This window comes from Aythya marila, assembly GCF_965140915.1.
Source record: "Aythya marila genome assembly, chromosome: 1".
Classification (NCBI taxonomy): domain Eukaryota; kingdom Metazoa; phylum Chordata; class Aves; order Anseriformes; family Anatidae; genus Aythya; species Aythya marila.
Genome location: NC_139042.1, coordinates 199,452,508 through 199,466,536, shown reverse-complemented (window position 1 = coordinate 199,466,536; position 14,029 = coordinate 199,452,508).

The window sequence follows — 14,029 nt, the reverse complement described above, 5'->3', positions numbered from 1 at the left end:
TTTTTCCTGGCTCTTATGTGTGTGCTCATAATGTACAGAAAGTTTCTCCAAATCAAGTAAATCCTTCTTTCTGGAAACTGTCACATAGCCAAATTTGCTAAAGAGAGGAAGTTGTTTGCTACTGTCTAAAGTTCCGTGTGTTCCTTCAGTGAGTGTCTCACAGGTTTCCCTTCTCTATTCTTGTGTTTCATTTGTACATAGGGTTCTTTATCAGGGAATGGTAGGATAGTATCCCACAGTGGACTAAGATTCACTCAGGAAATTCTTTAATCATGTTGATAGCTGAAGGATGGGCCATTTGGGTTCAATTCTCTTCCTAGCCAGCCTTTTCTGTGTGGTCATTTGTAAAATATTTAAGACCCAGACCTACCTCTCCCATGCAGTAGATGACTTTGAGGACAAGCACCAAAATGGCAACAAAATCTTTAGGTTTTAGATATGTATAAAATCTGTTCTCTAAGCAGTTCATAGGAGAAATGCAGGTTGAAGGTGAGACATCTAAATTTAGTCCTCTACATGAAGGTATCTACCAATGTGCCATGTGTCTTATGTAGCCTTTATGGTCAAGGGTAACCAAACAGATTTTTGGCATCCTTGAAGCAGGTGCCTAGTGCCTGAACTGCACTGTCTGGGGTACGCTGGCTAGGGGCTGGATTCAGTTATTTAAGCACAGGCTGGAAGGTCTCTGGCTTTTCTATTGGAATGAGTTTTTCCAACACAAGTTTTTAGTAGGTAAGGGTTGCGAAAGAGTGACCATGTATGTGGAACAGGGGTCCCAGGCAAACATGGAGCAGAGTTGTAATGCAGGAGGAACACTTAGAAGCTCCAGTTGCCGCTCATTCCTTTTTACTCTGTGAGAGGGTACTTCAACACCCATTAGGAAGCCAAGGCAAAGAACACATCTACAAATGTCATAAAGAAGCTTTTTTAAGAGATTGGCACAGCAGGGAGTAGAGCAGAGGAGAGAACAGAACTTTTCTCAGGATCACCAGTTGGTGTTAAGCTATTGTAGTTCCTGAATATTCCAATTTGCACACAAATATACTATTTTCTTAGTAAATCTAGTATATTTATTTATACATTTTAGTGTTCCTTACCAGCTGAGACTAACCCTGAATCTGCAAACTTTTCTTAGTAATCCTGGTGAGTTGTCCACTAGAATTTGATTCTTTGATCAGCAGCTTGTTACAGCCCTAAGAAAAACACGTCTTCCTCCATCTACTCCTCATAGCATCTCGCCACATGTAGCAGTCCATGCTTCTGTGTCAATTACTGGGGCAATCTGTTCTGAACATGCTGGTAGAGATGCTACAGCCCCTCAAAGGCTTAGGTACGGCAGGGAAGCTCCAGACACCTGCTGAGAACAGGTGTTCTCTAAGATAACTATTTGCTTGTAAAAATCAAAGGGAGCAGAGGGAGGAAGAAGCAGTGGATGAAAGCTGCCTTTTGTGATTTCAGAAGGTCAGTAGTACCTTCTACAATAAAAGGCTGAAGTGTGTCTGGAATAATGACATGTCAAACATCCAGAGATGAATAGATATTGGCTTTATGGGATTAGTTAATTAAGATTTGTTATTTGCATGGGATTGGTTATGTGTTCCATGATATACAGGAAAGAAATACTGAAATAAACAAATAAGCAACGAATAAGGGCTTTTTTTTTTTTTTTTTTCAGGAAACTTCTTTTGAAGAAACACACATATGGGACTGCCCAGGACCTCATTCCCCAAATTAGTAAGGCTGTCTGTTCACCTGAATAAACATTCAATAGGAAATGATATGCATGGGAAAATCAGTGAAGCACAGTGGAGTGAGGGGAGAATTATCTGATTCAATATTTGTACCACTGACATTATTTTTGCAGAATCACAGAAGGATTGTGATGGGAAAGAACCTCTGGAGAGCATCTTTTCTAACTCTCTTGCTCAAAACAGGATATTCAGGGCTGTGTCTAGACAGGTTTTGAGTATCTGCAAGGATAGAGTCCATGACCTCTCTTGGAAACTTGTTCAAGGACTCACTCCAGTATGCCCATGTATCTCTTGTACTGAGGTCTGTTGAGATTCTTCTGAATGGCAGCACAACTGTCTGATGCATCAGCCACCTCTCCCAGCTTTGTATTGTCTGCAGACTTGCTGGGGGTGCACTTAGTCCCATCATCTATGGCATTAATGAAGAAGTTAAACAGTTCTGGACCCAGTATCAATTCCTGGGCTACACCACTGGTCAATGGCCACCATCTCCACTTTATTCTGCTCGTCACAACCCTTTAAGCCTTTTCCTATAAATGCGAACAGGCAAACTGGATGGAAATTCACATTATTAACATATCTATATTACTCACTGGAGCATTTCTCTTGATTGAGAAAGCCATCATCCCCAAAGGGTTGTGCTCCACCTTGGAGTTGTAATTTCCAGGTCAGAAATGCTTCATACTAATTTGAAAATCCCTCATGTAGTGGGAATACCTGGAGCTGTGCCTTCATTTTTTGCTCACCTATCCTTGCTGAGCCCTCTGTGCTTGGCTGGCAGTTACTTCTGAAACTTAATCACTGCTAGAAAAATCCCTACACTCATACAGGGTCAAAGTTTGCTCATTAAATGTCTTGGTCCCAGCTTTTGAGTGAGGCAGTGCTAGAGCTGAGCTGTCAATACTTAGAACACCTGGGATGGCATATCACCCACACTGGCACTGTTGTGCGTCTCACAGCTGAACAGAACACAGGACATAGACCCCAGTTATGAGCACAGAACAAAAACCCCAGTACTATCACAGCCTCGATAGTGAACTGCACAAAATCACACTGATACCTCAGCTTACATCCAGAAATACTGCTTTTGCTTTTGTGGGGTATTGCAACCACATGAGTAAATCATTTTTGCTCAGGTTTTGTAACAGCCTACCCACATCTGCACCCATGGTATCGACATTCCTTCCAGCAGTTAAGTCTCATACTGAGATTTCAGAGCCAGTTACTGTAGCTGGTCCCTTCAGCTGCATGAAGAATTATGCCTGTACACCCAGGAGGGCAACAAAATCAGCCCCCTCAGACAACTACTCAGTGTCAGAGCATGAAGCTCTCCTCTAGATTTTTCTTTCTTTAGAACTTAATCAACAAGTACTGATGGAAGAAGTTGTTTCATGTTTCAGTTACAAAATTATGAAAATCAAGCTGCAACTGGGAGTTGTATTACAGGATGTAGTATGTCAGGAGAAGGACATACACACCAAAAAAAAATGCCTCTCCCTGTGTCTTTATTTTAATTCTAAGATTTGCAATCCTCTAAGACTAGTCCTATAATATCAGCTTTGCACTCACCAACGTATAACTTTCATGAACCTAACTCTATCCAGCAATCACCCCGTCTTCAGCCTTCAAAGAGGTGAAGGAATGCTACTGCTTCATACCACATTATTTAGGGGCTTCCTAGAGTTCAATATATTAACGCAGTTCACTCTATTCAGCAGTAAATCTATTTTGTCTTTAGGAAGGTTATATTCAGCTGTGCAGAATGTTAGAAATAATCCCAGTCCTGTCAGGCAATTAAAGTAGTATTATTCCTTACAACTTTAGTTTTTAATTTATTGTTTGAATCCCTACACTGTTAAGTCAAATATTTTCATAGAAAAAATCAGTGTGGCACCACACAATAATATTAAAGCCTTCTACCTCCTACATCTTTTTCTGTATGAGAGCATTAGAGTCTGGCATGCAAACAAGATAATTCAATATTTAACCTAAAGTTTAGGCAAGGAGATGTATTATTCTTAAACTTATAGATGAATTAATCATTTAATGAGGGTTATTTAAATGATAGAATTTATAAAAGGGATAATTAAGGTTAATATTTTCTTCCTCAGTTTTCCTGCTTTCCATGTTTTTGTTTGCAGTCAGGCATTTGCAACATTTTAAAAACTGAATTGTGAGCTGGAATTTTCCAGACTTATTTAGAGCTCAGTGGCAGTTCTAGGGAGGAGTGAAGATCTGAGTAAAATTGGTTTAGATGCTTATGACTTCAGACCAAAAATGAACTACATTCTTCAGCTTGGCTACTGATCTTTCGTGGGAATAATTTGAAAACAGCTGAATATGTTTTGTTCTAACTTGGCTTATGATTTCTTGGGTATATTCCTTTAATGACTTGGTAGTTTTAAAGTTTATAAGCATGAAAACTTTATTATTATTATTATTATTATTATTATTATTATTATTATTATTATTATTATTATTATTATTATTATTATTATTATCATAGATGCAGAGTATATTTTTCTACAAGGATTATTCTTAAAAAAAAAAGATTTTAAACTCTGCTTCAACAATGAACAGAAGCAAACACAACTGATATTTTTGACAGTCTTTCCACAGTGTCCAATGAGTGAGCCTCAGCTTTCTCTAACTGTTAGAGAGAAACAACTATTCCTAAGGCATGGTTCAGATAAACTAAATAGACGTTAAAACATCTATTTCTTGTTATCACTTAAGAATGGGAGTAAAGTGCTACTATCTGAGATGGAGGTGTTTGAATAATGTATATCTTTTTGGATTGGGTATATGTTCCAAAGATATTTTTTTCTGAAAATTTATTTGAAAAGCAGAGCAAAAAGGGTTTGAGTTCCTGTTTCAATAAACGTATTATATACAAAGAGGAACAGATTGACTAACCCCCAAATAGCTGAATAGGTATAATCCTTAGATGGGCAAGGGAAGGAAGAGTTTCAAACAGAAAATGTATGTGGAGCAGTCTTCAATGCTTTGAAGAATGATGAACCCCTTTGATTTCCTCAGCCACACAGCACCTTCAGTTTGCATAAGAAGTGATGGAAATACTCCCTGATCCTCAAAAAAGCAACAAAAAAGAGGGAGTTATGAAGACCAGGCTGAGCTGTCAATACTTTTTATTTGTTTGTTGATATAATATCAACAAACCTAGCTCAGGTGTTATCATGATTTCCAAGTTCTAGTGATGTATTGCAAGACACTGGTTAATGATGCAGAGATGGCTTTTCAAGTGCTGCCTTCCCTTTGTGACACTTAAGATATAATTCTGCATAATAGCGAAGCTTCCTGCTGTGCTTTCCTCATTCAAAAATGTGACTTCTTCTCTAGCAGGCTAAATAAATGGTGAGTTTACTGATGTCATGGTACTTATTCTTACACATAAAGGAGGACATACAGAAATTTGATAGCTGGAAAGGTACTAGTTCAGACTGCTAAATAGTCACTAGATAACATACTAGAGCAAAAATGCAGTACTTGGAAATGTCCAACATACATCAAACAAAAGAAGATCATGTCAAACCTATTCTGTTTCCTCCTCTGGTAAGTGATCTTTCTTAGCACATGGAGAAGAATCAACAAATGTGATGTATTCTGACTTTATTAATCTTGATATTCTATATACACAAAGTAAGGAAATAAAGTCAGTGTGTGTGGATCTGTGGCTGGCTGAAAAATGGCACTTAGGGAGAGGTTTTCAACCATTTTTCTATCAAACTTTTTGTTTGGTCAGCATTTTATTTGATCAGACATTTTGTTTAGAGTGCCCCTGTGATTTCCCTTGGCCCCATCGCTGGTCAATCTTTTTATTTATGAATTGTATGAAGGAAACAGGCAAACATACAGTTCTTGGGTGACAAGCTGAGAAAGATTGTACATATTTTAGAGAAAAACATCAGAATTTGTGGCCATTCTGCTTTTGTGGCAAGCTTTTGAACCATGAGGATGGAATTCGATAAAGACAAGTGCCATGAATAATAATGACAGTGGAGGAAACCAGAAGCAAACAAATACAAATGGGAGAATAGCTGGAGGAACAGCAGTACAGTAGGAGAGGTCCAAGGTCATAATGGCTCACAAACTGTATGAGTCGACAAGATAATGCAGTTGCAAAAAAGGCAGATCTCATTCTGGGCTGTATTAACAGCATGACAAAGAAAGTAATTATTTCGCTGTACTAAGCAGTGGTGAGACCTCAGCTGGTGTACTGTCCCTGGTCTGAGCAATGAGCATTAAGATAGATGTAAATAAATTGGACAGTCTCTAGAGGAGAGAAAAAAAGAGAAGACATAGAAAGAACAGCTTATGTGAAATGGCTGGAAGATTTCCATTTATCCAGTAACGAGAAGATCAAGGGGAAACCCAATGATATATGAAATAGAATTAATTACTTTAAATAGAGTAGTGGCTATTTTTTCTCCACATTTTTTATGTGTATTGTAAGAGATATTGACTTCATTAAACTAAAATAAAAATTAAGAAATAGACAAATTTCAATACAAACGTTTACAATAGAGATTAGGAAAAATGTCTAATTATTAGAATAGTAAAGCTCTGGAACATGTCTGGTAAGCTGCAGGATCTCCTGTGTTATAAGTTTTTAATAAATATTGAACACGATCTCTCAAATATTGTCTAGATTTATATTTTTGTGCTTCATAGAGAGGAGACAAATAAGTGACCACTCAGTATTTTATCATGTTCATGGTTTCATTAAAATATTATTTTTTAAAAAAATACTGCAACATGATATTTAATAAGCCTTTATGCCTCAGTTTTCCACCTGAAAGAGAACATGGATAATTCATCCTAGAACGCAGAAGGATATTTGAAAATGGAATAAAATTTGGGATGTCAGAATAGGATTAATTTCTTATAAAATATCAGTGAAAATGAGCAACTAAACAACAACAACAACAAAAAAAGCAAAGAATTGTCTTTTAATGTAGAGATATCACATTTATATCTATATTTTTTAAAGTAAAGACTTTTGTAGTAACAGAATGTTTCATAAAACATTCTGTAGAGTTGAAAGGACATCTTTGAAAAGAGTTTCAGCTGAAACAACTGTGAGCTGCTCTATTAGAAATTATGAAGGCATTGTTATTTGCAACCATGATACTGTTGGGCACAATAATTTTTATCCTTTGTTGCCTTTGGATTAACTGGGCTTTTTGTTATTTCCTCTGAATATTCAAACTCAGTTTCTTAGATTGTTTCAACTTTTGCCTCACACTTCCCCAAATAACTCTCCCTCTAAATAACAAAGGCAAAATAAGGAAGACAAGTTCAGACAAACAGATAACAGGAATTCAGGGAACTCTCCCACAACAGTATATTTGTGAAAGCTCTCTGAAATCTGTCCTTTGCTTCATAAAACAATCCATTGTTGTTGGCAGAAATGACAGTGTAGAGGCAGGTAGCCTTGTGGTGTAATACCTTGTTCAAAAGCTGTAACACTCGCTCACTACTACAGTTGCTATCATTATCTCTGTGTTGGCATTTCCATTATACTCCTCCTCATGCATGAGTTGGAAACTATTTTACACTGAACTTGAATCTCATTTAGAATGCATATTCTTTCAGGGTTGTATTTTTTTCAGGGACACTTCTAACATGAATCTGGGTACAAAATGGACTCTTGCTAATTCAGTTGCACATCCAGATTGAGCCTACTTGTCCAAAAGGCAGAATTTATGGGGCACTTCACCAGCACACGTGAACCACTGACAGCATCTGAAACTCTCTAAGCACCTTCTCTCCTCCTCCCAGTCCCTGGCACCTCTTCCACTTAGGCTGACATTCTCTCAGGACTTGGTTAAGTACATTAAGGGTTAAAGTCACAGAAAATCAATGTAAGTAAGTTTAGGAAAAGTAACTCTTGCTATGCTTGAGAGTCAATCAGAAAAAACAGAAAGGCTGAGGGTGGAAAATGCTCAGGAAAAAGGACTTGAGAAGCTATACCTTGAGTCACAGAGTAAAGCTGTTCTTGGAGCCAGAAGACATGAGTTAGAGTCTTACTTCTAATATTGAGATAATTAGCTAGCTTTTACATCATTTACAGTCTCACCACTCTCTTTACAATCTCAAATGAAACACTTCCGCCTTTCACAGTACTTCCACAGTAAATTATTTTTGCTAGATACCATTTCTTCCAATATTTTATCACAGTCTCTGCTATAATAGCTCCAGGCTCATTAAGAGATCTGTTGGTGCTCCAGTAATATGAATAAACATATTTGAATATATGAATATGTTTAATGATCATATAAATATATTAATAAAGCCTTATCCCATCAGGGTTACACTGGCTTGAAGTGGAGTAACTCATGACTGAATTAATCAGAGACTTGTTGCTACCTCATTTTAACTGCCTCTAATTTGTTCCAGTCCTGTGAAAAACAATATTAATGTTCCCATTTTTCCCTTCTCTCTTGTCACACTTGGAAAACCAAGGGGGTGATACATACTAATGGAAATCTCTAGGTTCACCAAAGTCATTCAAGGTAGAAAAAGCACTGAGCTCTTAACACTGTTAGTGCACCCTCTTCTTTTCTCATAATGAATCTTCAGTTGGAGGACAATAACAGATGTGATCAGTAAAGTATTCCCTGAATAATAAATAAGAAAAAGCATGTTAATTCTGTTCTCTGTCTGGACTCATACTATCACCCTGTAGGATTTGAGTTTCTTGTGTATGATCAATCACTGGTACATTGTATTTCTGAAAAATAAATAATAATAGTGCAATAGAGAAAAGACTCTTGCAGCCAATAGCAGCTTTCAGCTGTTTCAGTTTTTGGCCTAAATAAATAAATAAATAAATGAAGGTAGCCCAGAAGACAGCAACATTATTTTGCAATTATATTCCTCTCTGACCAGCTCACGAAATGCATGAGGATATGTCCCAGTTGCTCAGCACCTTAAAGGAATATCACCAGCACTGAGAATCTAACCTACAGGACAATCAAATATTTATGCATAGCTCCTATTTAGGTTGCATTCAAATATGAAATCTATTTAGAAAAGTACCCATTTCAGCCCACTATTATTCAGGTAATCACTTTAACTTGTTACTCACTTTAAATAAGTGCAAAAGTCTCATTGATCTCAATTAAATTTATACAGATATTCAAATGAAACCTGGTGCAAAAGGTGCATTCCTGACTAAAGAGAGCTATTTTGTAAAGTGGGCCTGGCTTCAGTTGCTATGCTGAGCCTCTGATTTTAACAACAGGTAAATAACGGTGATGTTTCAGCCAAAAGGACTTGTTCAAGTTTAATTATCTCCCTATTTCTCAGAAGATTAAGGTTCTATGAAAGCTGTTTCTGAATTTTGGGAAAGGTAATTTACTATTTATTTTAATGGTAATGTTCCCCTGTCAGTCAGCACATATTTTATGTTTCTGTCACATTTGCATTTCCATGCATCTAATATAAGCAAATATACTCATTTGAGTGATTAACAATTTTACAGTTTATACCTTTTCTATGAAAAATTATTTGTGACCTTTATTCATTTTGAAAGACGACAATTCCGTTTTTAAGCCATGGTTGCTACTAGCTGAGAACACAGCTTCTTATTATTACTGATTTTAATACATTCATGAAAACTGCAGCTTCTCAACAATATTGCAGAAATGATTCAGAATTTAAATCTATGGAAAAACAAAGAGTTTTATCTAGCTGCAAAAGAGCCATTTCATGGCATTTATCCTGTTCAAATATCAGTTATTAGGCTTTTAACAATTTTATCTCTTAAAGAATGACAAAAATCCTAATAAATTAGTTCTCCTGGACCAGGTTTAATATCAGCTAATCATGTGTGATTAAGATGATAGATAGCATTTGTCACCATAGTAGCTGGTGACAGTAGCTCTTACTTCATTCTGCATTTCCAATATCTATCAGATACTTAGAAATTATGATGAGATAAATAATGTATCATTACACATATTAGAACTTTATAAAGGTACTCAACAATTTCTAGTGCCTCCAACATGTGACTTATTCTCATGACTCACATCTGATATTTTCTCAAAGCCTAAGCTTTTAGAGATGTGGATTCTAAGAGGGTGTCACTTTTTGTGTCACTTTTTATGCCAAAAAGCAAACAAGCAGAAATGTAAAGAAAAACTTAGAAAGCTGAACTCCATAATAAAAAGATAAAAGTAATTAAAAATGTACACTATGAATAAATAATAATACAAAGTATTCCCACAAATAAACATTCTTGTGGCTTTAATAAAGACATCGATATCTTTGATTTTCACAATAACATGCAAAAGACAAAAAACAAACCAAAACAAAACAAAACCTACTACTTTATTCATGTCTAGCATCCTACATAGTTTCCCAGTAAGCTCAGGCTCACCAGTGTGTGTGTGTGCTGTAAGGTGAGTGATGACACATGGTTCTACTAAGTGCATATCTTTCACTTATGCAGTTTTGGCCATGTTTTGGGTGAATGCTGCATTGCAGTACACTACCAGGACTTAAAATCTATTTAGTACTTCAGTCTTTGCTGCTATTTTGGGGAGGAAAGATGTTAAAATGCTGTGGAGACAGAGAACATTGTTTGAGATGATTGATTTTTCTACTTATATTAAAAAACAAAAGCAACATTTAGGAACTACATCAAAGCTGCTGGCATCCACTGTTAATTTTCTGTCTCAAATCCAGTGGACTTTTCCTCCCGAGTTTAATTGCAGTTATCTACGTGATTAAGGAAACCCTAGGACATGTTTCATGACACTCAGAAGAACCCTCACAATTCATGTGATTAATGAGAAGAGTCTAGACACTAGCCATTTATTGTCATATATTTTTATGCACTGAGATGAATTCTTCCAGAGTTGGGTTGGGTTGGTACCAGCATATTCCCCAGTTAATCTCTGGGACAGACACACTAATATGGATAACTCCATGCCAGTTTAATCCAAATGTCAGTAAGGACTGTAACCACAGCAGCACAGACATCAGTGCAGGCAACAAAAATACCGTATAAGGAACTGAACATGTTTGGGAGGCTGTTCTGTATTCACCTCCACATTGACAAAGCTGGTTTGATAAAATGTGTTTGGAGGTTTTGTTTGCCCTGTGTGGCTTCTACAGTATGGGTATACACAAACTGAGGCATACACCTGCACCATGAGAACAATGGGGTTACCCTATTGAGAGTGTGTGGCTGGAGAATCTGATAAGTAGCCCAGATATGTTGTTACAGTTTGTTGCAGGAACAACGGCCAAAAACATGACAGACACTAATATGGTCAGATCATGCTCTCTCTTTATTACCCGAATAGCCTGACTTTTATAGCAAACTTAACAGGGGCAGATAGTGTCTCACACAAGATTATTGGTCAAAAGCACTCAGACAAACAACTGCAAGAAAACAACCCCACCTGTAAGAAAACAACCCCCTTGTGATTAGCAGTCACGTAGATTCCATCCTTGAAGCCAACTGCTGGCAACAATATTTTTCTAAATTCCTCAGTTGGGCGATGTGGGAACACTGTCATGGGAACTTCTCATAGTCATCCTGGTAGCTTGGTTTGCTCAGCTGCAACAAGTCATGGCCTCCTTGCTGTTTCAAAAATCCCTTAACAATAGTTTAAAGTTAAATAAAACAAAGCATGGTCTCTTGATGACTCCTAGCTAACCTATTGCCTAGACTGACAAATCTTGATGAGTCCTTTATTCAAAATGTGGATAAAATCACCATCATCAATTGATCAATCACAAGCATGCTTCTCTGCAGATAGTATGGCTGTGCTAATAAATGTGGATAAACAAATTGCAATGGTCAGAATACTGCTGTAAGTCTGTCCCCTTCTGTGTATGCTGCAGAGGATAGTATATATCCAAGCCAGAGAAGAGCATGTTAGCTTCATGACCAGGATCAGAATAGCCAGGTAGTCACAAAACTAGGATCAGAATAGCCAGGTAGTCATAAAACTATGACCATACTTCTAAAATCTGATGAATGCCAGGGATTATTGGTTTTGGTTCAGGATTATACTTGCATGTCACATTGCTTTCAAATCTGAGCTGGCTTCTGCTCTCATGGAGGCACCAGCTGAAGCTGATGCTGGGTTTGAGAGCTCTGCAGTGTGCTCTGCTGCTTGGATAAGATTTGCTATCTGACTGCAGTCATCAAGCTTTAGGTATTGCTCCTTCTGCCTCCCTGGCAGGACAATATAATGACTCTTCCCCTTCTGGACTGGGATCAAGGCGTAGTTTCCACTTTCAGTTAGATGTGGATACCTGGCATTACAGTTTTTTGGAAAGAAGCAATCAGTGGCATTCATTGGCAAGCACCTATAACAGAGCATTGATTGAAATTTTAAACTAGCAACAACTACTGAAATCCTTCATGACCAAGCAAGAAGTGCAGTCTGTTCACCAGCAAGCTCTGGAATCCCAGCCTCTGCTTTCCTTTATCTGATTTCCATCAGTTTCAGAAGTTACTTCCAATTTGTCTCAACTGCATATACAAGAAAACAAAATCCTTCCTGATTCCTGAAATATTTTATGGGAAGCAGAAGAAACTTTTCTTCCTTCATCCATGTATCAGGAGACTCAAAAAAGCACACCAAAGACTAAACTAAGCCTTGTGGTAGATGTCTTGCTACTTGGATATGCCACACCCATTACTTCTGGTATATAAATTTTAACAAACATACACAGAAAACTGTCAGCATACACATTCAAAAACCACCTTTACAATTTTCAGTACAAGTACACAAGAACATGCAACTTTAACAAGTTCTTGCATATGTCCAAGTATATTAAAGTACTTTTATTGCTTTTGACACTTACAATACGGCCTAGAATTTAATCTGCTGCAACAGGAGAGCAAACAGTGAAGTTTATTAAGGTGGAAGAGGTAACATGCTGTTTAGGGTTAGTCACTATGTCAGTTGTGCTGCTCAGAGCTCAATAACAGCAGAGCCTGGCTGGCTGCCCAGCAACTGTGGCTGCTAATGGCAGCATATGCTCATGTTGAGTCTGTAGCATGGTGGCATGCAGGGTCCTGGGAAGAGGCAACTGCTATCAACATCCTGCCCGGTCCTTTCCCTGGATCCAGGGCAAAAGAATTTAATGGCTGTTGTATCTACTAGTTAGTTACAGCCACAGTTTCACCTACTCCATCCCATTGTGCACTTATAGCATTACCTGTGTCTCCTCTGACACCTAAGATTTCCAGATATTAAATTTAGTGGCAATCAGACTTTTCATTATATTAGTCATATGAACTTCATTTCTTACTGTCCAATTGCTCCTTGGGGCGGTGATACCTTACATTTACCAGGTCACAGAAACAAAAGAGAAAGTAATGTGTTGGAAGCTACAGATTCAATGTTTCCTTTCGTTTCAGTGTATAATGTGAGTACAATTAACTTTGTTAACTAGAAACATTGTCTAGAGCATTACCTAATCTTTCAAGAAAACCTGTATTTCATAACTTGTTTAGCTGCTACATGATCATGTGCAAATACGAACTGCTTAAAAAGTGGGAAAGTCTGAGCTCAAAAAAGGTTGCAACAAAATTTCACTGTTATCAGGATTCAATTCCAATATCCCTAGTGTTTTTTCAACATTTGAATTTCATTCATTCAAATAAAAACAATATATAATTTGCCCTTCCTCTGTTGTCATAATCCTGCCAGAACTTCAATCATCCACATGACATCAAAGATTGATTTCACAATTTCTAGTGTGAAAAACATCCTGAAGGAAACAATAATACCTCTCCACCCATATACTCATTAAAAAGTATTTCAAAAAGTGACCAAATGTTCTTTTCCAATAACAAACAAGACAAAAAAAAAACAAACAAACAAACCTCTTTTATTTCCCATTGGAAATTACTTTTAAAATAAAAACTCAGTTTACGGAAAGATTGGGGAACATTTTCCTCAGGGCCAGTTCTAATGCTATAATTCATTTTGCCTTACTCAAACACCTCACCAACACATATACACCTGGTAATGTGTAAGATTTTGCTACATTCAGTACTAGATCAGATGTTTTCCAAAGTACCATGAAGATGACTCACGTAACTGCTCTGAATGCAGCTGGTGTAACTCCTGTACTCGAACCACTCAGCGGGGGTAAAGATAGCTGTCTAGACATGGCAGCCAGCAACTAAGCATTAGCTGCAAAAGTGGAATAAGAACTCCTATGCCTAAGTTGCATCTTCCTGTCATGACAATTTGAGCTTTCTCATTTAAAGTCTGGTCAGG